The sequence below is a fragment of the Caloenas nicobarica genome, chromosome 6, assembly GCF_036013445.1.
Source record: "Caloenas nicobarica isolate bCalNic1 chromosome 6, bCalNic1.hap1, whole genome shotgun sequence".
In the NCBI taxonomy this organism is placed as follows: domain Eukaryota; kingdom Metazoa; phylum Chordata; class Aves; order Columbiformes; family Columbidae; genus Caloenas; species Caloenas nicobarica.
Genome location: NC_088250.1, coordinates 37,743,800 through 37,765,998, shown reverse-complemented (window position 1 = coordinate 37,765,998; position 22,199 = coordinate 37,743,800). Strand labels below are relative to the sequence as shown.

The 22,199-nt window shown below is 39.8% G+C and overlaps 1 protein-coding gene across 1 annotated transcript in view; it reads right to left on the bottom strand.

Moving 5' to 3' along the window:
* ARHGAP15 (Rho GTPase activating protein 15) overlaps positions 1 to 9,868 on the bottom strand; it is a 325,750-nt gene extending 315,882 nt beyond the window's left edge. The window contains exon 1 of the mRNA XM_065637984.1: positions 9,776 to 9,868. The gene's annotated coding sequence lies outside the window, so the exon portion shown is untranslated. The remainder of the gene's footprint in view (positions 1 to 9,775) is intronic.
* Between the last annotated feature and the right edge of the window lie 12,331 nt (positions 9,869 to 22,199).

The following is a 22,199-nucleotide window of genomic DNA, read 5'->3' as shown; positions in this document are numbered from 1 at the left end:
TCTCAGGTTCACAGTGAACCCACTGAAGTTAATGGAGTTACAAGAATGCAAAAGTAACATTAAGCACAACCAGGGAAGAAAGCCAAAGCATTTACTGCATGATGGAGTCAGGTATGGAAATATACTTTATAACAGGCTGCAAGAGCGAAGGACACATGGACTTGCACCATTGTACAGGAGTAAGTGTGTTGTTTAATTTGGGGTCTAAGAACATAGTCTAAGGTTGTTTTGATGACTGAGTTCCTAAGAATTAAATTGTTAAAATTCAGTACTTTATTTCTCATTCCCAATAGTTACCACATGTATTAGGAATATGTTATTCTCCACTTACAGTATGCCACAGACTCACATGGGTGCCGAGTCTACACCACACAATATCTTACAGACTGCTACAGTTTGATACTTGGGTGATTTCCTGCCCATCGACCGCAGTGCTAAAAATATGGAGTGGCTTATTGTTATGAAGATTGACTGTAGGGTGTTCTTTTCTATTTTTTTCAACTAGTAATAGCACTTAACACAATAAAAAGTTAAAAAGATAAAAGAATAGAAGGATGATAGGGTCCCGCTTTCTAGCAGATGGCAGAAAAACATCTTAACCAAATATACAGTTTCAGTGGAAATATTATTAACCTTTACAAACTATTTGTCTCAAGGATTGGATGAAGAGAGACATGAAGACAGAATATTTGAAGAGCTGTACAACGGCTATCAATGAGCTCAGGTTCTCCTTTGTATCATTCTGAAATTTTGTAGAAGAAGATGCCTGAAAGCCCCAGGGTCTGTTCCCTGAAAAACAAAAACCTTTAAAAACAGCAGGATCAGATGAGAAAGAAAAACAGGGATCTGGAAAAGCTACTGGTACCCTATAGGGCAGAGATCTGCTATCTCTGGAAATGCTTTCCTATCTGGATAGAAATGGTGTGATAATTAGAAAGAGAGGAGAATGGGAGGCACCTATTATTCCAAAGTTGGGCAGATACAATGACAAACTCTTCACATCCATATTTAATGACCACAGATCCAACTCTAATCCTGTAATCCTCCATGATCTGCTATCTATAGGACTTCTCTGCACAAATAAAAGCTTGGTAGGAAATACCTCTAAGATATTTCTGGAAACAAAACCACATTCATTCAGGTAAAAGAGCTTCTCCCAATCAACAAGTGAGTGCATATGGTCATGTCTCTTCTTGCATCACATAGTTTCTCGGATATATTACAAATGAACGTTTCAGCAAAGGTAACAGTTTTTTCAAAAGTTTGTCTGTCCCAATGTATCATATGGAATAGCATAATGGACTCTATTTTCACCTCCTATGCCAATTTAATATCTCAGTTTCAAGTAGACCTTGAAGCTAAAAGTATCCTTTGTGTATCTTTTGCCTGCATGTATTCTAGGAACAGTTGTCCATAGTAGGAATTCAGTTGAATATGTAAAAGAACATGCCTGAGAAAATTGCTACTTCTAGGTCTTCCTGCTGGCAGAGCATTCCATTTCTTTCTGGAGTGCATCTGATCTGCGACACCTGTCTCCATTTTTCATGTGTGCAAGCTAGACTACAATCCTCCAAATGATGTATATTGGTCGTATATATATACAGTATGAAAAAAAACCACACTGTGAATATCATCCAATATGTAACACTTCTAATGCATCCTACAACACCGAGTAGCAAAATTAGCATGGTTTAGTCATTAGACCAATGACAGCAAGTAGTTCCCAGCATCATAAAAGTTCATAACAATTTGATTGATTTAACACCAAATAAAACCCAAGAAGTGCTATAGAGGCCCAGGGGAGTACTGCTTCATTATTCCTGACCTACCCTCACCTATCAGGTGAAGAAAACATAATTTCCTTCCACCTCCTTCCTTTCTGCTATACATTCACATACTGTAAATAAGTACAGATCAGATTCACGTCTTTCCAGCCACCACAGGTAAGACTGACCACCTGTAAATTCATTTTACACCTGCATATGATACCTGTCACATGTTAGCTTTTTAGTTGAAAGCTGTCTAATTCCGAATAAAAAGAATCCAATGTTTTCTCTAGGAAGATCACATAAGAATCACAAATTTTCTCCGGTGCTTGAAAGAAATCTGTTCCTATAGCTTAAATGTTCAGAAAAGTGTTGTTACTTTTAATGTTGCCAGATCTGAAGTGACGAGATACTATGGGAAAGGTTATTCTTGCAGTATTTACAGATACAAGCAGAAGTGACAGAAGCTTCAAAGTAAGACTGCTTGAAATACTTCCAGCTCAATTTTGCAGAACTTCTCACAGAGATTCAGATGTTCATCCAAAATTTACATGCTTACCTGAACTAGACATGTGGTGATGGTAATTTTGGAACAGCCCAAACTCTCTGGAGAAGTGGAAGAGTTAGTACCACAAGACAATCTGATGTATTAGAAAAATATTTTTAAACGTCTGAAAGCTTGGTGCAAATAGACAAAAGAAGCAAACTCCCTATAAGTTCTAAATTTAACAGCTTCACCAACAGAAGTTTTGGTTTCAATTTGACAGCAGCTGTATAAACAAAGTATCACAGGGCCAGCTTGGGTAGGATGTTAGAGCACATTAGTGACCTGCAGCACATTCATGTACATGCGGGTGCTCCACTGACTGATCCACGGTGGAGGAAACCGCTCATGTTTGTCACTAAGGCTATACACTAGTTTTATCCCACTGTACCTCTAAATCAGTTATACACTGCTGAACACTTGGAGCAGTTGTAAGTCATGCCTTGGTTTGCCTCCTGGTCCTTAGTTCCTGCAGCAGCAGCACCCCCTTCACCAGAAAAAATGCCTTCTAGAGCTCTCTTAAGCTTTTGGTAAAGCAGTGGCAGTTGTTTTAACTTCTTAAGAGTATCTTAGATTCCCTCGACTTAGTACTTTAAATGCACATTTGCCATGTCTTAATCCATTTTGCAGTTCCATGTATACATCATCCTACAGAAGACATGTCTGTCAAAATGAGATGCTGTGATTATTGAATAGGAAAGGCTTTAAAACTTCTTGGAATTTAAAAACAAATTAAAAAATAAAGTAAGCCTATGATAAAATTATTTCTTTCTGACACTGCTTTCCTCAGTAGTGTCTACGAGAGGCTTGCCCATTATTTGGACAGCAAGACCCCCTCCATCCGAATTCCCTGGGATAATGTTCGATTCCCTGTGCTGTGCATATGAAACAGTCCCTCCTACCCTCTTCTCAATCTTCCTCCATACAAGTCTGCAGCAGTTTCTGTGCTGTGATCCTGCAGCTGCTCCCTTACTTCTCACTGCTCCCACTTCCCATCTGAACGGGGTGGAGGGGGGGGAAAAAAAAGCTCCAGACGCTTTTAATCTGTTCCTATGCTCCATCCCCACCTTCCTTCGCAGAGCTCCCAGAGCTGCTCTTGTAAGCGACGCTGCTGTGAAATGCAGCACAGCCGGCACCGACAATTTTAGGAGAAAACTTTTAAGTTACGGCAGGAACTAGAAGGGGAAATTCTTTGTGGCTTGCATCGAGCAAGCCCCTGTTCTGCATTTTGTGGGGCCCCTGGCTTGCTTTCTTCACCAGCCACCTCTGTTGTGGCCCAGAGCGGAGCATAAGCTGGCAGGAGAGCCTGCCCCACCGCGCTGCTCCTCAGCACCGCGTGGCAAAGCGGGGAGAAGACAAAGGCATTTGTTTTATGTGATCGTATCTGACATCACGTTTTGCAGCTAAGATGTCTGCTTTCAGCAAAGGGGAAATACCAAGGGTGCTGTGGTGTCAAAATCGTAATTTCTTTGATTATGCAAGAAGCTTGAGCATAGGCTCTGTTAATTATATCTAAAATTATTACCACAAATGCACATTGTTTTGTGAAGGACCAATGAAAACTTTATTTCACTAGGCTGGTTGAGGATAAGTCCAGAAACATCGTACACAAGCTTTCTGCAGGTCGGGAGACCAGAGCCCACCTGTACCACCTGTCCCACCACAGACGTGCTGCATTTGGTAGGAGCAAAGTCAGCAGCAACAGCAGGAGTGCCAAGGTACCAGCTCCGCGTGCGAACACCAGCAGTCATATTGAGAAGAGTGGCAGCCATTCATCTGCCTCCAACATCGTTAAGAGCAAAAACACTCAACAAGCATTACATCTGCTGTCGGCTGTGGGTGTTTGGGGTAGCGTGGTAACAGGCGGTATGATGGACTCCTCAAATCCCTTGATGGGTGAAATCGCTGCACTCAGCTCAAGTGAGACCTTGCAGTCCTACATACTTGAGTTGAAATGTCCTTCCAGTGTATCAACATTATTTCCTAAACATCTGTATCTTGGTGCGTGCTGTAAGTCTGGTAAGAAATCTCTGCATTTAATTTTTTTCATTCTTTTATTTTATGCAATTTTTGCTCCACGTCTTAATAGATTTCCTCTCTTCACTTACACTCCAGGAAAGATTTTACAAAAAGACCCAAACTTTCGCTGAAAATTAAAACTAGAAAATTTTTCTAGTTAAAATATCTGTGCAGCAATTCTGAACGTCTCAGGTGAATATAACTACGTAATAATCTAGAGCCAGTGCTAGACTGTCCAAAGGAAATTCAAAAATGGTTTGAAGAAACCAGTTTCTCTAAACCTCTGCTAAGCTTGGGGATACTCCTTGCCTTTACCAGGACCTAGGCATTAATGAACGAGGAGGAACTGAGATGCTTTTACTTGGGCTGTTTCCGTTTCCTTTGCCACTCCAAGAAGAGCAGATGGATTAGTGTCACCTCCTAGTCCAAAAACCATCACATGAATTTGTTTACTCATTGCTACTGGTTGCTACACTTTGTTTTTTGGGGGTTTTGGGTGTTTCTTTTGCTAATCAAGTAGCCAAGCATGCGATGTACTGCTGATAATAGGAACATTATCTTTCCAGATCAAGGCTCAGCACTACTCAGCCCAAAGTACAAAAAGCAGCACGTGTCAGGGCAACTCGGCCAGTTGGAAAGTCTGATGTAATGACTTCCTAGTGGAAAATATTGATTCATTTGAGTACAGAACCATTTACTAGAAATGCATTTTGTCTGAGAGAGTCCAGGAAGGCTTCTCTTGGCATTTGCTGTGGATGTTCATGGTGTCACTGGCCAGCATCACCATGTGGGCTGGGGATCCCCCAACCAGTGGTACACGCTGCCAGCATTGGGTCCACTCCCCCACCACGGCCTGCTCAGTTCCTCCAAATCCACCATCCCAAGGAGACATCTGGCCACAGCTGCTGCAGAAAACACCAGAAATGCTGAGAGCATCCTGACACCCAGCAGGCTGGTGATGAACCCACCAGCCATGGGGGTGACTCTCTTGGAGAGAGAACTCCAGAGCTTCAGTTGTCTTCACAAAATATCTGTGTCATTTCCCTCCTCACCCACAAAGGAAGAGAGTTTAGTAACATCCTGAGCAGCAAACAAGTCCAGGTGCTAAGCACGGTACCTTGCCTAGGAGGAGCTTTGGTATCTGATTCAGCACCAAACACAGTGGTGGCTTTGCTCAGGGTGTGGCAGGAAAAGAAATAAGAAACAAAGAGCGAGCACATACTCAAAGCACATCCCTTCAGCTCTAAGCCACATTCACTTCTGTTTTTTCTTCCTCCCTTTCTCCCCCTCCCCTCTTAACTTGTTGCAGTTGTGCTGAAAACTGATGGACGTCTTGGAGGAATCAGAAGTCACTTTAAGTTCATCTGCTTGAGGACTGTACCTGTTTAGTATATCAGGCACTGGCTTTGGAAGGAGTATTCATGAAAAGCCACAGTACAAACCCACAATACACAGCTTAACTACAAGTGAATGATTTAATACCTGTCAATCCCAAATGGCAGGAAGTGTTGTATTGTGTCTTAAACGACCTTTAACCACTAACCATGGCAATATCAAACTTGCTTAGCTAATTTATTGAAGAAATGTTTCAGCAGGTATCTGTGCACTGAGTTAGTATTTTACTATGTAACTTCCACATACCTCCAGAAGTTTAGAAGCTAATTTGGAGAATACTGATATCTGTTAAATAATCCTTCGATATCTTTCCTACTTGATTACCAAAACAGTTCTTTCTCACGCTAAGTAAAGTGAATGAAAATATAGAGGAATGAAGAGAAAAAGGCCAAAATTTTCAAGCATGAATGAATTTTATGTTCTTGGTTTCTGGCAAATAGGACTCACTTTTACACATGCCAGACCTCAACACTTCCAGGTGACTTCAGCATGAGCCAATAATGCACCAAAAATCTGTTCCAGAATGATCTGGCTGTGTCCACAGACTGAGCTCTAGCATGAGTAGCTTTGCCCCATGGTCAAATTGAAACATCCATCCCCAGAAAATAATTGTCTGCTTTTCTTATTCAGACAACCTTCTTAAAAATACAAATCCCAAACCATTTCTTTGGCTCCTATTGCAGCCAACCGAGAAGTTTGCACCCCGAAGTTCTGCAAGTTCTAATAAAGATGACAGGAGTCCACAGACTCTGCAATAAGAGGTCTCACTCTTAAGATGAAAATAGATCTGGATTGAGGAAGTCCCTGTGCAAATGAGGAGCTAGCAGTGTTTGTTTTGTAGTTGGTCTCCAAAACAACCTTTTTATAGTATTTCGCAAAGCAGGAAAGACTGATAGAGGCACGTCAAGTGCATGAAGGCACAGTCTTGACATCCATCACAGCAGAAGAACAACCACCTCTGTCCTTCAGATGTCAGTAAGTGAGTTGTCAGTGAAATTAATATCCATTGAGACCGCTGGTTGAAAGAGAACAACCTTACGAGAAGGTTTCAGAAGCAGGTAACACCATTGTCTCCTGACCTACAACAAGCTCGCAGGTACCCAAATGCACACCCAAATGTGTTATTGTGGGCAAGCTGAAGGCAGCAGGGCCTTCAGCCTCATCTCAAACTAAGACGACATTACAGCAATTATTTTAATGCTGCCAAAAGCTGTTGGAAGCCACCACAGGATGGAAGAAGGGACAGTTTTGTGCAGGTTGTGTAACCAGATAAAGAAATCTGCTGGTTTGCTCTGAATGGTGCTTGAATTATCAAGATACACAGTCAAAAGCTGGGCCAAAATTTTATGCCATTTGTTTTCTTCAGGACTAATGCTATCGACAAATGAAACCAGGAAAACTATCACAGCATCTTCATATAGCTGGTATGCGTCATCTTGGTAGCACTAAGAAATAGGTTTGACGCATCCCTGTGGAAGCCTTACTTAGGAGAAAAGTGAAACATAGAGACTTTAGCTAGAGCTCACATGGTGCTTTGTTTTGTCTTTAAAAGAGATCAACTCAAACAACACCTACATATACAGGATTAGGGTACATTCTGTACAACTGTCATGCTTCAGGTTTCTAATCAAGAACATACCTAAGCACTGACAGACTTCTCCAGCATCAAGAGACAGTTTTTAGCAGCATGCAGGCTTTAACAACTCGTTAAATTGCTAGCAGCTCACACTGATTGAGCCGACACAGCAAAGGCATCTCAAAAAAAAAAAAAAAAAAAAAAAAAAAAAAAGTTAAGAAAAATAGGCAACTATTAGAATTACATGTTGTGAGCCCCAAAAAGTTCAGATGATGCCTACAATGCACCAAGCCCCATGTGCCTCAGTAGAAACAGGCCATAATACCACAGGTCCCACTGCTAAAAGTCTGTGGGGCTGCTTAGCAGAGAACCAAGCTGAAGTCTCCAAGCAGCACAGCTGAAGCCATCCCCACCACGACGGCTGCTCCGTCCCGCTTGTGTGGGATGTTGCTTTTTAGAGCCTGGTCTGAAACTCATCACTGCAAAGAAGTAATAACTTCTGGGGCCAGAAATATGGAAATCCAAACCAGAGCCATTTACAGCTGTTTCGGTTAAGCCAGTGGTGTGCCACTCAGTCAGGAGAAGAATCAAAACGTGTCTCCGTCACCATTTTAGTTTGTGGTTCCTGCCTCGCTCCAGGTGGGGAGGAACATGCCCGAGATCGTGGTCTGATTCAAATCTCTCCTTTGCTGCCCTGGTAATCCCAGCCCTGGTGAGAGGGGCTACCAAGGGGGCCACACACACATGCTTGGTCAGAAGAAGATGGAGTATCTCTTCCAAGCTAGGGCATCTCTCGTATCAAAGCAAAAGGCAGTTTTTACAACAAATGCTGCCAAAAAGGCGAAGGTTTTTTGTAATTCAATAAAAATGTACAGCAGGAGCTTTAAAATACAGAGAGTGCTTCAGCTGTTCGCTCTATTTGGAAAAGAAAATGAGCAAATGTATGTTACAGATGTAATTGGATAGAGAGGTAAAGTGAACAAGACATGCTGGTTTTGAATGATTTTCCTTTGGACACAAAGAGGTAAGTTGTAGGGAAGGGAGAAAATAAAGAAAAATAACTCTGAGAATTCAAACTACTTCACCAAATCTCACAGCTCTGTGGAAAATGCATTTCAAATGACTCTTAAGACATTGCAGCAGTAACATAAAAACCACCAGAAACACAGCCCAGGAAGAGAACATGTTCTTTTTATACAATTTCCCTGTCTGTGCTGATTTGTGTATGCAGGCGGGACAGCTTTATTTTCTCTAAAAAGTACTGAAAATTTGAAATGAAATCTTGCAACGCTACACTAAAATCTGTCTCCAATTAGCATGCACAATTTCAAATGAGGTTCAAGCCACATGTGGTATCTTTCAACTCTGACCCATATTTCCAGAAGAAAAACAAGTTGTTCCTTATGATAAGGGTATCAGTTACAAACACGAGTACATGTCACAAAGTTTGCAGCAAACTACACATTACCAGGAAAACAAATCTTCACGATCGAACAAATCTTGCTAATTCTGGCCCACAGATTGTGGCCCACAAACAAAGCATTATATTGCATTATTTGGACATCTTAAATTAGTATTTCCCTGTAAGGCTCTGAAGGCCAGAAAGAAGTGTTTGGCCACTGACAGCAATGCAAAGTGATCTTTTCTGACAGAAAGCTTCAAGTGAGATGGGGACCCAGGGGACACAACGTTTTTCTGGCCAACTCCAAAGCAGAGTAGGAATGACTCCGGACTGAAACAGCCTCATGCAGAAAACATGCTCCCATGGCATCCCTCTTGAGCAGCTCCACGAGGAGCAGCACAGTGCCCACAGACAAACCAAGGGTAGTTTTTGTACAATGTTCTTTATGCCACTCTGTGTCTTATTCCTATTAGCACCACTGTTGAACAATAGAGTGGTACCAAACTTTTTGATACTGAGCGGGGCAAGAGATCCCTCTATCGATCTCTTCAGTCATTAGTGATATCGAGTATCAACTAGATAACTACTCTTACCATTCACTAAGTCTTACACTATCCACTGCTACTAATCACCGCATCACCAGCAAGGAAGCCAGTTAATCAAGCAATGCTAAATTGCACCCAACAAAAGTAAATACTGGGAAATGTGATCTAATCTCATTTCCCAGCCAGCGCCACCAGCCTTCTCTAACTTTTGGGGACAACTAGTTAGTACTGACAGAGATATGAGAAGCGATTAGCGGTTTGGGTCAGATACAGTTGCCTCTTGCAGAGGATGCAACAGTTTTGCCAGATTCTGAATAGTAATTTCTCCTTTAAAACATCATTTCACATCTCTACCCTCTACGTTGCTACTCATTACTTCCAAATTCACAAACACCAACAGAAAAAAATATTATGTAACTAACACAGTCTCTATTGAATGCATACCAAATACATGTAGTTATGATTATTTTAAAAATCTTTAGCAAGAGGTTTCCTAAACTGTATTAAGATGAATTTAAGACTCCTTACCTACAGCCTCACAGATGTCGTCGTCTCATCTCAAACTGCCATCAACCAGTAACAGTGTTAACTATTTCAAAAAACGGAAAACATCTAGGTCACATGTCTATAGACAGCATTTGGGTTAATCTCCCACAGCTCGTAAAGACAGAAAGAAAGCAGGAAAAAAAAGTAAAATAAAACCACTTCCTGCAAGAGCAGAAGCCAACCATTTTAGCAGTTAGAGACTTACGCACAGGTCTAGCACAGAACTCTTCCGCATTGGATAAAAAGCCAAATTTTAAGGTAGGAAATCAGTTTTGGTGTTAAAATTGCAACAAACAAGGAGGGTTAGTTTTTGCAGAAGGTAAACATGAGGTTTAAAAGGAAATGCTGAAAGGAATTACGATTCTAAGCCTCAAGACAACTTCCCTTTTCTTACCTACAATTAAACCCTCTGAGTACTGAAATAAATAGCTTGCAACAAATCTGTTTTGCTATTTTGAAATGTAGCTTGGGTAAATGTGAGATTTACCATACTGTGACTTTAGATTTATAAAAGAGCAAATTCTCGCCAGGGAGTTTGCTACTAAAGAAAATGACTTGTGCTACTGCCTGGTGAAGGTCGCCCTGAGAAACCCTTCTGTTTCTTTGATTTTCTGTTTCAACATTTCTCCACGAAGCAGCCCTTGGAGAAGCTCGGGCACACACAGCTGCTGCCCCGCTTCCCTTCCCGCAGCATCTCGCACCATATCGGTCCCTCTCAGGAAGGGGAACCCACAGAACCAGCAGGTCCAGACGCAGCTCTGCGCCTTCAGGCTCTAGAAAAGCCCCTTCCTTGCATACACCTTCACCTGCGTCTTCCCTCGTGGTCTATTTTTTTTTCACCAAGAAGTGATATTATCTTTCTGGTATTTCTAGATTGACTTACGAGGGCTCATCTCAGCAGTGCAGCAGGGATTCCCTTGCAGGGCAGGGTGGTTGTGCAAGGACCGCTACAGCGCTGGTCAGGCTGCAGAGCCCTCTGTTGATGCTTTGGCAGAATAGGGGGAATTTTTTTGTCGTTGTTGTCTTCCACAATAAAACAAAGAAATGCCATATGACCCGAGAAAAATCAAGACCATCCTGAAGTTTAAGGATTTGTTCTAACAGAGCAGTAGTACAAACCCTGTTGACGGGGTTGCCACTGGAGCTCCTCAAGAAAATGTGCTACATCTGTGCAGATGTCCATTGAGTGCCCTACGGAAGGATCAAGCAGAACATTCCAGGCTTTGAGGAGAGTTATCTGCCAGTTGGATTTGGGCAGAATATTATGTTCCCAGGTTAGTGTCAAAAAAGAATGAGAAGGCGCTGGGCTTCAGGGTGCAGCCCACAGGTATTTACTTCTAGTTTTACCTTTCCCATCATCTCCTCCTCCTTTTCATGCAGACCTCATCCAGCAACCTTTGTCACCCACCCTGTCTCCATTTTCTCCTCCGCTCTTTCTGGATCTTTTTGTCTCCATCTCCTTCTCTCCTTACGGAAAACTGGGACCATGTCCATTTTACATGGGAACCAAAAGAGACAGACATGAAATGCACAGGTAAATGGGGCAATTGCAAATTACCCTGAGATGCACATCTCCTATCAGCACACTGGTAAATCTCCTATGCTGAGATGGCTGTTCCTAAGTTGAAAGGAAGAAGCTTGAAGTGAAGAGCTAAATGCTTTCAAAGGCTGAATAAAGTATTTTGGATACAAAGACGATCAATGGCATTAAGAGAAAAGGTAGAGATAGTTAAGAAATGAGGGCTGAGGCTGGAGTAGAGCTTAGGAAGACCTAGAAAGGGATCATGACAAATTTTACAAGGCTGCAAAGAAAAAAAAAAACACCTGATTTGCTTTCAGATCTTTTCCTATTGCGGAAAAAAAAAAAAAAAAAAAAAAAAAAGGCATGAAAATTCCTGCAGAGAACAGCTTTAGTACATCATGCATTGAGCTTCGAGGATTCAAGAATACCAGACAGAAAAAGGAGGAACGTAGGAGCGTAGCACTGCTGAAGGAATGGCAAAGCCATTAAGCTACAGACTGACCCTGACATTATTATTATTGATTTTGTTAGAACTTCTACAACCTTCATTCCACGGCCAAAGATCCAATTATGCTAAAGGCCGTATAAAGCCAGAACCAGGACTGTCCTTGTTCCCAAAAGCTTACAACATTGACAAGAGGTAACACAGATGTACAGACAGGAGAGCGAATTGAGCAGTGTGACAGCTTGTCTTTACTGTTCTAAACTAAAAATATCATTTCTTTGTAGGCACCGCATTTTAGGGATTTTTTTTTTTTTTTAAAGATGGACTTTTGGAACAAAAACTTGGATGTTGCGTATGAATAGCGATGAGGTGTTTCTGCCAGGTGTGAAGAAGTGAGAAAGCAATACCATGCTTTTCTGTAAACTAACAACTGCTAGCGCTTGAAGAACCTGCAGCAGCACTGATTAATTGCTAGCTCTTTTAAAAACATTACGTATTTCAACTAAATTTGTCATACGGAATACATTTTAGAGAACCACTGATTGAAAAATCTATTGTAACCATGCAAATCTTAAGATTTTCTTCAAACGAAACCATCAAAAGCATTATTACAATTCGGAAATATTTATACACAGTGTGGACAACAGAACTTCATCGCTACAACGTGAAAAAAACTTTTGTAAACTTGTAAAATGCTGCAGCAGAACTTCTCTGTGTTACCCTGTCCAAAGTTAGGTTACCGGGGACATGACATTTTTGATGAAAATGTCTTTCACTGTACACCTAACATTTCAAGTCAAGTTGCATATTCGGTCTGATTTCCTTCGCATTTGACAGTATGTCAGTAGTGACAAAATTCTATAAAAGGATGGCAGCTTTGCATACTGCTTAAACTTATGCAGTACAAGCTTCCTGTGTGATCTCTGGAAGGCTGAAAATACTTCAGATGTGCAAAAAAAAAAAAAAAAGGTTTAGCAAAATCTAAGAGCTCGCTTAATTTAAGTAAAACTAAACAGGAAACAGAAACTGCATTGACATTACCTGGAGCAGATTGCTGCTCAACAGGTTGGTCTTTATGTGTTTGCTGTGAAAATTAAAGGTGGAGCATCATCTCCGAAGCTCAGATTTCTTGTCCCTATTTCAGTGATTCATGGCGTCATTGCTTATGAGACATGTCAGCGAGCTGGTGAACATCCAGTTTCCCACATCTCATAACTGAGAGCACAGAACATTAAGGCTAAACCAGCAGTTTTAAAAAATCACTATTGACTGAGGATGCCGAATGTCAATTACCAACTCAGTTCTAATAAGTTCAAAAAGTATCATAAATTTCATCAGGTGCTTGAATGGTGATTCCAAGACTTGTTCTGAACCAGCAGTCTCCTGAGGGGGAAGAAAACTTGAAAACTTGACTTTTTTTTCTTTTTGCCTAATTCTCTGTTGAGATGACTGGCAGGCAGCCCATAGCTTGGGTTGCGTAGCAGAAATCCAGTGACAAATCTAATCCAGTGGGTAAATCAAGCCATAACAGACAATACAAGCCGGGAGAGCGTGCAGGCACAAGCCTGGAAGAACAACTGTGCATGCAATGGCTGGTTCCAGAAGAAAATAATTTTTTACTCGTGAAAACGGAAAAAGTTCCAAAGCTTTGCAATTGACTGGGAAAAACCCTAAGAAACTATTAGACCACGTGATGATGAAGAAAAAATTTATTATTTCCCACATTCTTCACCAGAGAAATGGTATCTTTAATAGTTGTAGTAGGTTTTAAAACATTTAAATTAAAAAGAACAAAGAATTATGTCTGTATGGACAATAATTCATATTCTTGCTCACAGCAGCTGTTTACTCAGAGAGATGATGTCCATTCAGTAGCCATTATTTTTTTGCTATAAGACCTTTGAATGTTTAATTCCAGTAAAAACATTTCTAGGAACACATTCTTACATATCTAGAGGGCCACGCACATGGCCAGGTAACAGCTCCAATAATTTGTATTCAAGTTAACAGCAGTCTCCAATACTACCTGACTGGGCAATAAATGCTTATTATGTAGGACCTTGTATGTAAACTTCAATGTAAATATACAGTAATGGTTAAAATCACACAACCCTCTCAACCATAACATGCATTATAAACATTATGGTATCACCTTCCAAAATATTTTACTCTGAGCTGATTTTTCCCCTAAACAATCCATTTTACTTACTCCAGTCTTAAAAGTGCAAAAGATATCTTTAAAAAATCGTCACAGGTGGCAGAAAACAGATCTTGGAAGATTCTCCAGTGGTTTAATATTGGCTATATGGAAGGAACATATGTGCTGTGACTTGAGGTCTAAAACCCACACCACTCAAATTTTAGGAGACAAATGATCTTGCTTTAAAACATCTCTTAATAGCTAAGCTGCTACGGTTTTGATAACAGATATACTTTACAAAGCAGCAGGGAAGTTTAGGACAGAAGTCTGTGGACAATTACTTCCTGACAAAGATCATTTTACCTTATAATGAGATTTGGATTTAGAAATATTCATAACTAAGAAAATAACATATTTCTTCATTTTTACACTATTTTTCCAGCCTACCTAATGTAATTTTTCACTGTTTAAAAAAAAAAAAAAAAAAACACAACCAAAAAAACCCACTGGAGTTAATGAAAACTACTAGGAAAGAAAGTTCTATGTAAAACCAAGCTGGTCCTTTTCTCTCTCTCTTTCCCAGGTGTTTTACAGATCTTGACACTTATTTTAAAGGCCAGTCATGCCTAAGGTTATATTTAATAACATAGCAAAGCGACTCCAACCCATTGTATGTCTATACTCTACTAAAAGAGACAAAAACCCAGCATATGTTGATGCATTATGTAAAGACTTGCCTTGACAGGATTTAGTTACATGCAAGCTTTAAATGCAGCGTAAATGCATTTTCTGGAGCATTAGGCCTCTGAGCGCTTAAAGTGCTACAATACCAAACGGCCAAAAAGGCGGTTTTACACCATAGAGTAACGGACCTTAAGAAGACAAATGAGTCATGTATTTTGGGTGACGGTAACTTAATCTATGAACCCGTGATTAAGTCATTGTCACAAAGTGGTGCTGGCAAAACCCTCTGCAAAGCCTTTCTCTTCTTGGCGTTCACCACTGGCTTCAGGTGTGACCCAAACTCTCCACACCAAGAGCTTGTTGACTGGAGATGTTCCAAAACCTGTCAATGTCTCAACCGTAAAGGAAATACGAAGTGGCTGTCCTTGATATAAAACTGATACTCTAGCCAATGCTGTTTCTACCTCTATTAAAAAGCTTCAACTGCATAGTGAATAACAGTGCGGAAAGTACCAAGCCCTGTGAATCCCACACTGAGGATGAACGCAGAAGAAAGCTGAGATGTTCTGGGATATTCTCTTCTTGAGCTTCAGCCTTTGAGGAAGAAGCAGCTCGAGAAATCTCGCATTCGCAAAAAGATGAAACTCAAGCATACAGCAACTCAGGGCATTCACAAAAATAATGTGGCCCACATCAAATCTAGTGGAAATAAGAATTGCTGCAGTCATCACTTGTCTCTTGCTAATACAGCTTTTATCCACGCCGCAGGTTCTGCTCTCGCTCTGCTCCCTCCCACGCTGCCATCGCAAAGTGAGTCAGAACTGCCTGGGTAGTTATGCCAGAAGAAAGAAGTCAATAAAAAACAAGAGAAAGTCAGACGCAGGCAGGAAAACTCCTCTGCAGACAGATATTTGTCCTCTCACGTGTCCAGAAGCTTTCAGAGAAGACTAATGCTGCCTAAAATGGACTAGGAAACAAACAAAAAAAAAAAAAAAGAATGAGTTTACCAAAGACTTGAAGCAATTAGTTGAATTAAGTAATTCAGTATGTCAGGTCCAATTGCTTCCTATGATTTTATTTGCCCATGTAATACTAGGATGTTTCTAGTTTTTGTACATGTACTCTGTTGCCCTTTTCCCCAGCTCCCTCCTGCTGACAGGCAATCGCTCTTGTACATTATCGTATGATTCGGGAGATGTCAGCCAATCTTACCAGTTATTGGTGAGCAGGGGTATCCAGATTTGGAGGAGGAAATAGAAATAGAAATGCACCATCAGTGCAACTAATAGCCACCAGGTGGGGTATTAGGTATGTCGGCTGTTTGCACTTCTTGGAAGACTTCACAGCAGCCACCTAGAGAAAATAAGGAGGTCTTTAAGTCAGGCCACTCCAACACATCTTCACAAACAGATTTAATTTCAGCCTGCGTCAAGCAGGCAAAAATAGAAAACTGATAGCTTTCATTTTATAGCTTTTGAGATTGCTCCAGTTTTTCAGTTCCTTCTTATCTCTATAGTCTGTGGTCTCTGAAGTCATACACTTCCTTTTCCCTTGTTTCTCAAGAGCACTCTGTCATTCCCTTTCCTCAGGTTCATGCTTGTGCTCTTGCTGTTATGAGCCCCGTTTTATTCTACATCTGCCAGACTTAACAGGAACTCTCCTAAAGCAGATGCACAGCACTGTCATATTCCAATGCCATAGTTACCCATGTAGGTTATCGCAGAACGATCACCTTTACACTGCAATAGCAGGTGCCTTGTGCCATGTTTTACACCATCTCCATGCTTGCCTGATGTGGGGGGGTGTTTAGCAAAAATAAGACAATGCTGATTTCTTATCAGCCAGAATTACACCTTCTGAGCAGTGAAAAGCATCCATTGAGATCCATTATTTCTATTAGTCCAGACAAGCTCTACAATAGGAGGAAGTGTAGCATTAGCAGGCAAGTGGTATTTGGGGTTAAGGGAATGTTTTTAGTATTATTTTGGGTTTAGAAAAGAGGGAGAGAAGGAGTTACTGACATTAGTCGTGGCACTGCAGGTAGCAGCCCCCACTCCTTGGTCATGTAAATGGACAGGAGCATCAACAGAACCACATCTCTGCTGCAGCCTCTGTGCGTTTATAAATACTCCATTAATTATAGTCCCTTTAGCCCACCCCCTCACCTGTGTTATCAGTTCACCTTTTTTTCAAGCTTCAGTTATCATGACCCTTCCAGCTCCTCTGAACAAAAAACTGTTGAATGTTAGGCCTGCTGGGAAAAAAATATTCTCCATGAGACATTTTAATCCGGGTTTATTCTTTTCTTGGATGAGGGTCTGCAAAATCAACTTGCACTCATTAGTCATTTATTCACAGAGCCAAAAGGCGTTTTTTTTAATAACCTTTAATGGCAACAGTGTGATGGAGGCACCAGCCCTTCTCCCCTCATGCACAAGCTTGCAAATCTAAAATAGGACTTTAATGAAAAAAATTTAAAGATTATAACTCTGCAGTGTATGCCATTAAGATATGCTGAATGCAAAGCAGATGTTCCTGACAGATTTGGCATATAACAGGGGTAATGTAATTTTACACAAATCATTATGTTCATTATATTAAATTAATAGATAAAAAATAGTGAGAGATGTTTCTAAGACCATCTTACCCATAGATCCCTTTATCCTTATATTCTAAGGTTTTGGGTTGGGTTTTTTCTCAATTTGTTTGGGGTTTTTGTTTGTTTTGTGGTGTTGTTTGGTTGGTTGGTTGTTGCTTGTTTGTTTGTCTCCTCAATATTTTGTGCAGAGAAGACATAACTGCTCAGATCTCTAGGAGCATAAACCCCTAAATCCATGGCTGTTGAGCCTTTTCCAGTATAAGCATCTGAAGGAAAGGTACTTAAGGGAAATAGAAAATGACATAATTTTTTTCCTGATCTTTTGAAGAGTCAGGGGTTTTTTTTCCCTATCCTACAGGAACAGATTCTGGACTAATTTTTCCTGCTAAAGGCTTTAAAGTCTAAAATTCATCAAACATCTTGTCCTCAGAGACAATGTCATCCAAGTTCAAAGTATCTACAGCCCTGCAAAACTGAAGTCTTATTTCAGAGCTAATGCCTTTCTTTTCACTGAATGTTTGATTTCATCAAATTAAACCACTTCTTACACTTTCTATCAATGTGAAAAATAGAAGACAGAAGCAAACCTCTTGATGCTCTGAAGAAGAGCACACATATGCACACATATAGACGTACATAAACATATATAATATACATTGAACTGGTATGTTTTTCTGTCTAAGCTTTTTCCAGGATAGATTTATTGTAGATTATGGGTTTTTTTCAGATGTTTTTGAAGAGCCTTTGAATTGAAAATAGTAGTCTTTCAGGACATTTGTTTTAATGAACATCAGTATAATTAAGAACATGCTTTTCGTAACTAAATGTAAAAAGGATTTCTTTTTCAAGTAAAGTCTGGGTCTGATTACTGATGGAGGAATTTCAAGATCTTTTTTTTGCTAAGCATTTCAATATTCATTCAGAAAAATGTCAAGATGACAGACTTTAGCATGTAATTTTGGTGATTCATACTTTTTCTGGTATTTTATCACTTCAATTTTAATATCCAGTTAAAGTAAGAAAGTTTGAATAAAATAAGAATACTAATGAAAACGAAGCAGTCATATGCTACATCCATACTTCCACAGAATTTAGGATCTTCCAAAAATTGACTCATAGCATTATCTTTCATCCACATCTGATACAGAGCAATAGTCTTTGATTTATTAGTTAAATTTGAGAAGTTGAGAGTAATTTCTTTCCAAAATTCAGTGTACTTGCCACTCCTGCTTTGGCTGACAATGAGTTTACCTCATCTAACTCAAGTTCATTGCAAAACAGATGAAACTTAGATGCTATAAAGAGGTTTATAAATTCATTAAATTAATCTGCCACAGAACTATGTTCAAACTAGAAGCCATAAACAATGGTAATGAATGGGATTTTCACATCAATTTAAGAGTCAAGTTCCACTGCTTTTTAGTATGCCACTATACATGATATATGCTGTTATCTTAATAAGCCATTTTTGTACAAGTGTATATTAAACGGGACATGAACTAGGAAAGCAGGAAGCATTATCAACCATTAGATTCTAGAAACCAAGTGTGAGATCTCAAAACACACTTTACCAAGACTTCATAATCAGTAAAACTGAGATACCTGACACACCAGGATGGTGAACCGTAGAAATCAAGTTGTGTCTTGAGGTTCTTTGCTGGGCTGGGAGGAGGTCAAGCATCCCAAAGGTGGCTGCACCACCAGCGAAGGGAACTGGGCTTCAGCAGGTCTTCCCACAACCCCTGCACTGAGCAGAATTACTCTAAATTCAGCAGGGAAAAATGTCTCAACGTTTTTGCCAGTTCCCACTGGCCTCGATGGCTTTGGCAGCACATCTGGTTGAAGCTCATATGTTACCTGCCTGTCCTCGCTCACCACAGCTCTAGGAAATGCTAAGACATTAAAACTGTTTCTATGTCCCATCTGAAGGATTAATATTTCTCAAAATTTCCTTTCACCTCCCAGGTGGAAATTCATGTGAAACACTCATTTAAAAGCAGCACAGTGTCAGTATGCATGAAGTACGTCAGACACACCACTCTGCTAAAACAGAAAATACATTACAGACCTCTTTCTGTTGAGATTCATAAACGACATTTTAACAGCTCCCCACTCTTAGTATCTTGTACTCAATTATCACCGTGAACTTCGCAGATGTCCAGTCCCAGTTACACTTGCAATGACCACCTCACATCATGGTCTATCCCAGGTGGTAAACCGAGCCACCAGGAAAATTTGCAAAGGAGCAAAGTTGCGAGTTGGACCCATGAGGCTCGATTCATACTCAATTACCACAAACACATGGTTACACCCATCCCACTAAACACAGTCTCCCCAGTAGCAGGGAACTTGCTCTGTGCTGCAATAGGTGAGACCATGAGCTGTGCTCCAGTCTAGGGGGTTATCTACACAATCTATATTTCACCACGCAGGTGACATCCCAGAAGGCATCATTCCTTTAAAGCTGCAGTGGCATCTCACGCTCGGATGCTATCTTTCGTTTAGAACGGGCTTTGTTATGAATAAAAAACTGGAAAAGTTTTCATACAGATTTTCGTATTTATACCTGGTGCTGTGATGACAAGTTTGCCATCTGGTTTTATTTCAAATGAAGGGTTTTCAGTGCTGCTTGCCCCCATGCTTATTTCAGAACCCTGTATAAATCTTGCCCTACATGGAAGTCATTCTGAACATATTAAATAATGATTTTTCTATGTCTCTCCCACCTTGATGTAGCCTCCCAGGAGAAAGAACTATCCTGGATATACCACTTGGTCATGTTTTAACAATTTGACGATCTCTTCAAAATCCTTCAATAAAATGTAAGTTAAAAAAAAAAAAAAAAGAACTTCTGAATTTAGCTCAGTTGATAAGAGGCCCTGTCTTCTGCAAATTATAATGTAGCAACTTTTTGAACATGTACTTTAAATTCACAATTCGTTTCTTATTTTTAAAGCTATTTTTTATCATTTGATTAATTGCTTAAAACTGTACATAAAGATAAAGGGAACTTTGAAATTCATACCTTGGAGTATTAACATGTACTCAGGACTAGATGTAAATGTCAGAGAGAAAAAAGATCTAATGAACTCTTTATTGGTGAAATACAGTATTGCAGCTGCCTAGAATTTTAAATGGTTTTGTAGCTAACTCCAAAGCAAAATAACTACAGAAGTTTACTTACAGCAAGGACTCTCTTTCCGCATTTCTAATGTCTTCTTCCATGGTAGATGGAAGCCATTTGTTTTGCTAGAAGTTGCAGCTACTTCATTTTGTTGAAGTTTAGTGGATCCTTTTAACGTCAGTAAAATGTCTAGGGGGGGAAAAAAAAAAAGTGTAACCGCAGAAGTATTTTTCTGTCTAGAAAATTACATGACCATAAGTTTTCCTTTTCCCTGATGTCTTCTCTGCCATAATAATGGCTTCAGGATTTAAATCCTTTGCTGCTATTGTGACTTCAAAGCCTTAAAACTGCAATTGAACGAAGTAGTTCATCTGTCATTATTCAAATATGAAGCAATTATGATGAAATAAAGATAGAATTCCATTGAGAAATACCCCAATCAATTCTCACTTATATTTAACTAAAAAACTAAAACGATGCTTAGAAGAGTAAGTTTAGGTAATAAAAACTTGGAATATAAAAAGTATGAATTACTGATCTGTAACTTATTCATTTCTGAATAAGCCTTCTAAATATATTTCATAAATATTGACAAAAGTTTAAGCTTACAACGCAAAACTATCTCTCAGCCAGTCATAAGGAGTGACTTGCTTTTCAGAAACATATTTTCATCAGTTTGGGTGCCCAGAGGTTCAGACGGGAACCTGCTGAGATTTTTAAGGGTCTCTGAGCAGGTCAGCTCCCTTGGAAATACCTTAGATCATGACATGTTCATCAAATCTGGGATTTAGAAATGAGTATATGAAATAACACACCTACTCCAGCCACGTCTTCATTAGATTGCTGCCAATGCTTTGATGTCTACACATCCTGTAAGGCCCCTCTGGGGATTTAGCCCTAGATGCTTATTTCTGAACACAACCAAGGCCCATCCCTACCCCAGGGTTAGAATTTCACCTGGAATTCCCACCTGTACCCACTTTGTTTGGGAACCTGACCACAACATAATGTGACATTCCTTAAAAAGTGAATTATTTTCTTTCATTATCTTCCATGCTTTCTTTTTCTAGAACTGAACGTATTACAGGGCCAGATTAGGTTGTGTCGTTTTCTCCCTTTCTTTCTCTTTTCATTTTTTCTTAACCTACCTATGTATAATACTCTGCTGATAAAACAAGAGCAAGGTGGATCCTGCAGTGGTCAGACCAAGGGCTCCCAAAGTTTTGTATCTTGTTCTTCAAATGGGTCATGTCCTTCCCATACGCAATCAGGCAACCAGCAAAGATGAGAAAATAACTATAAGTCGTACCTTTTTTTTTTTTTCTTTTTCCACTCAGAGTGTACTAGTCTTTTGGAAAAGATAAGCATCCTTTTATGCTTATGGAAGAAGACTTCACCTTCTCTCTAGACTTTTCATGGCAAAACAGGATAAAAAAATGCACAAATAGATTCTATAGTGTTTTTCCCCTCATGTTTTCAACAGTTGCAGTGAGTTTAAGAGACCTGTACAGTATTAAATTGTGCTGAGCAAGATCACATACAACCAAGGATCTTCATATTCACATTTATAGTCCTTCATTTTATAGGCATTTTATCGCTCTACCTGGGTATCAATTTTCTGTCATCTACAGACACTCATGTCTTGCAGTTTAATTTGAAAAATGTAATTTGTTCAGATAATACAAGAACTAAACGTTATCACAATTAGAAAGCAGTAGTACTTAATACAGAATTTTAAATCAGAGATGTAACTAGCAAGAAGCATTCGGGGTATATACAATTAATTATTTCACACATAATTATTCCCGATATTACTCTAGCTGTGATAACTTAGAGCATTTGAAAAAACAGGCTGTAATACTATCTTTTTTTTTTTTTACACAGAAGCTCTT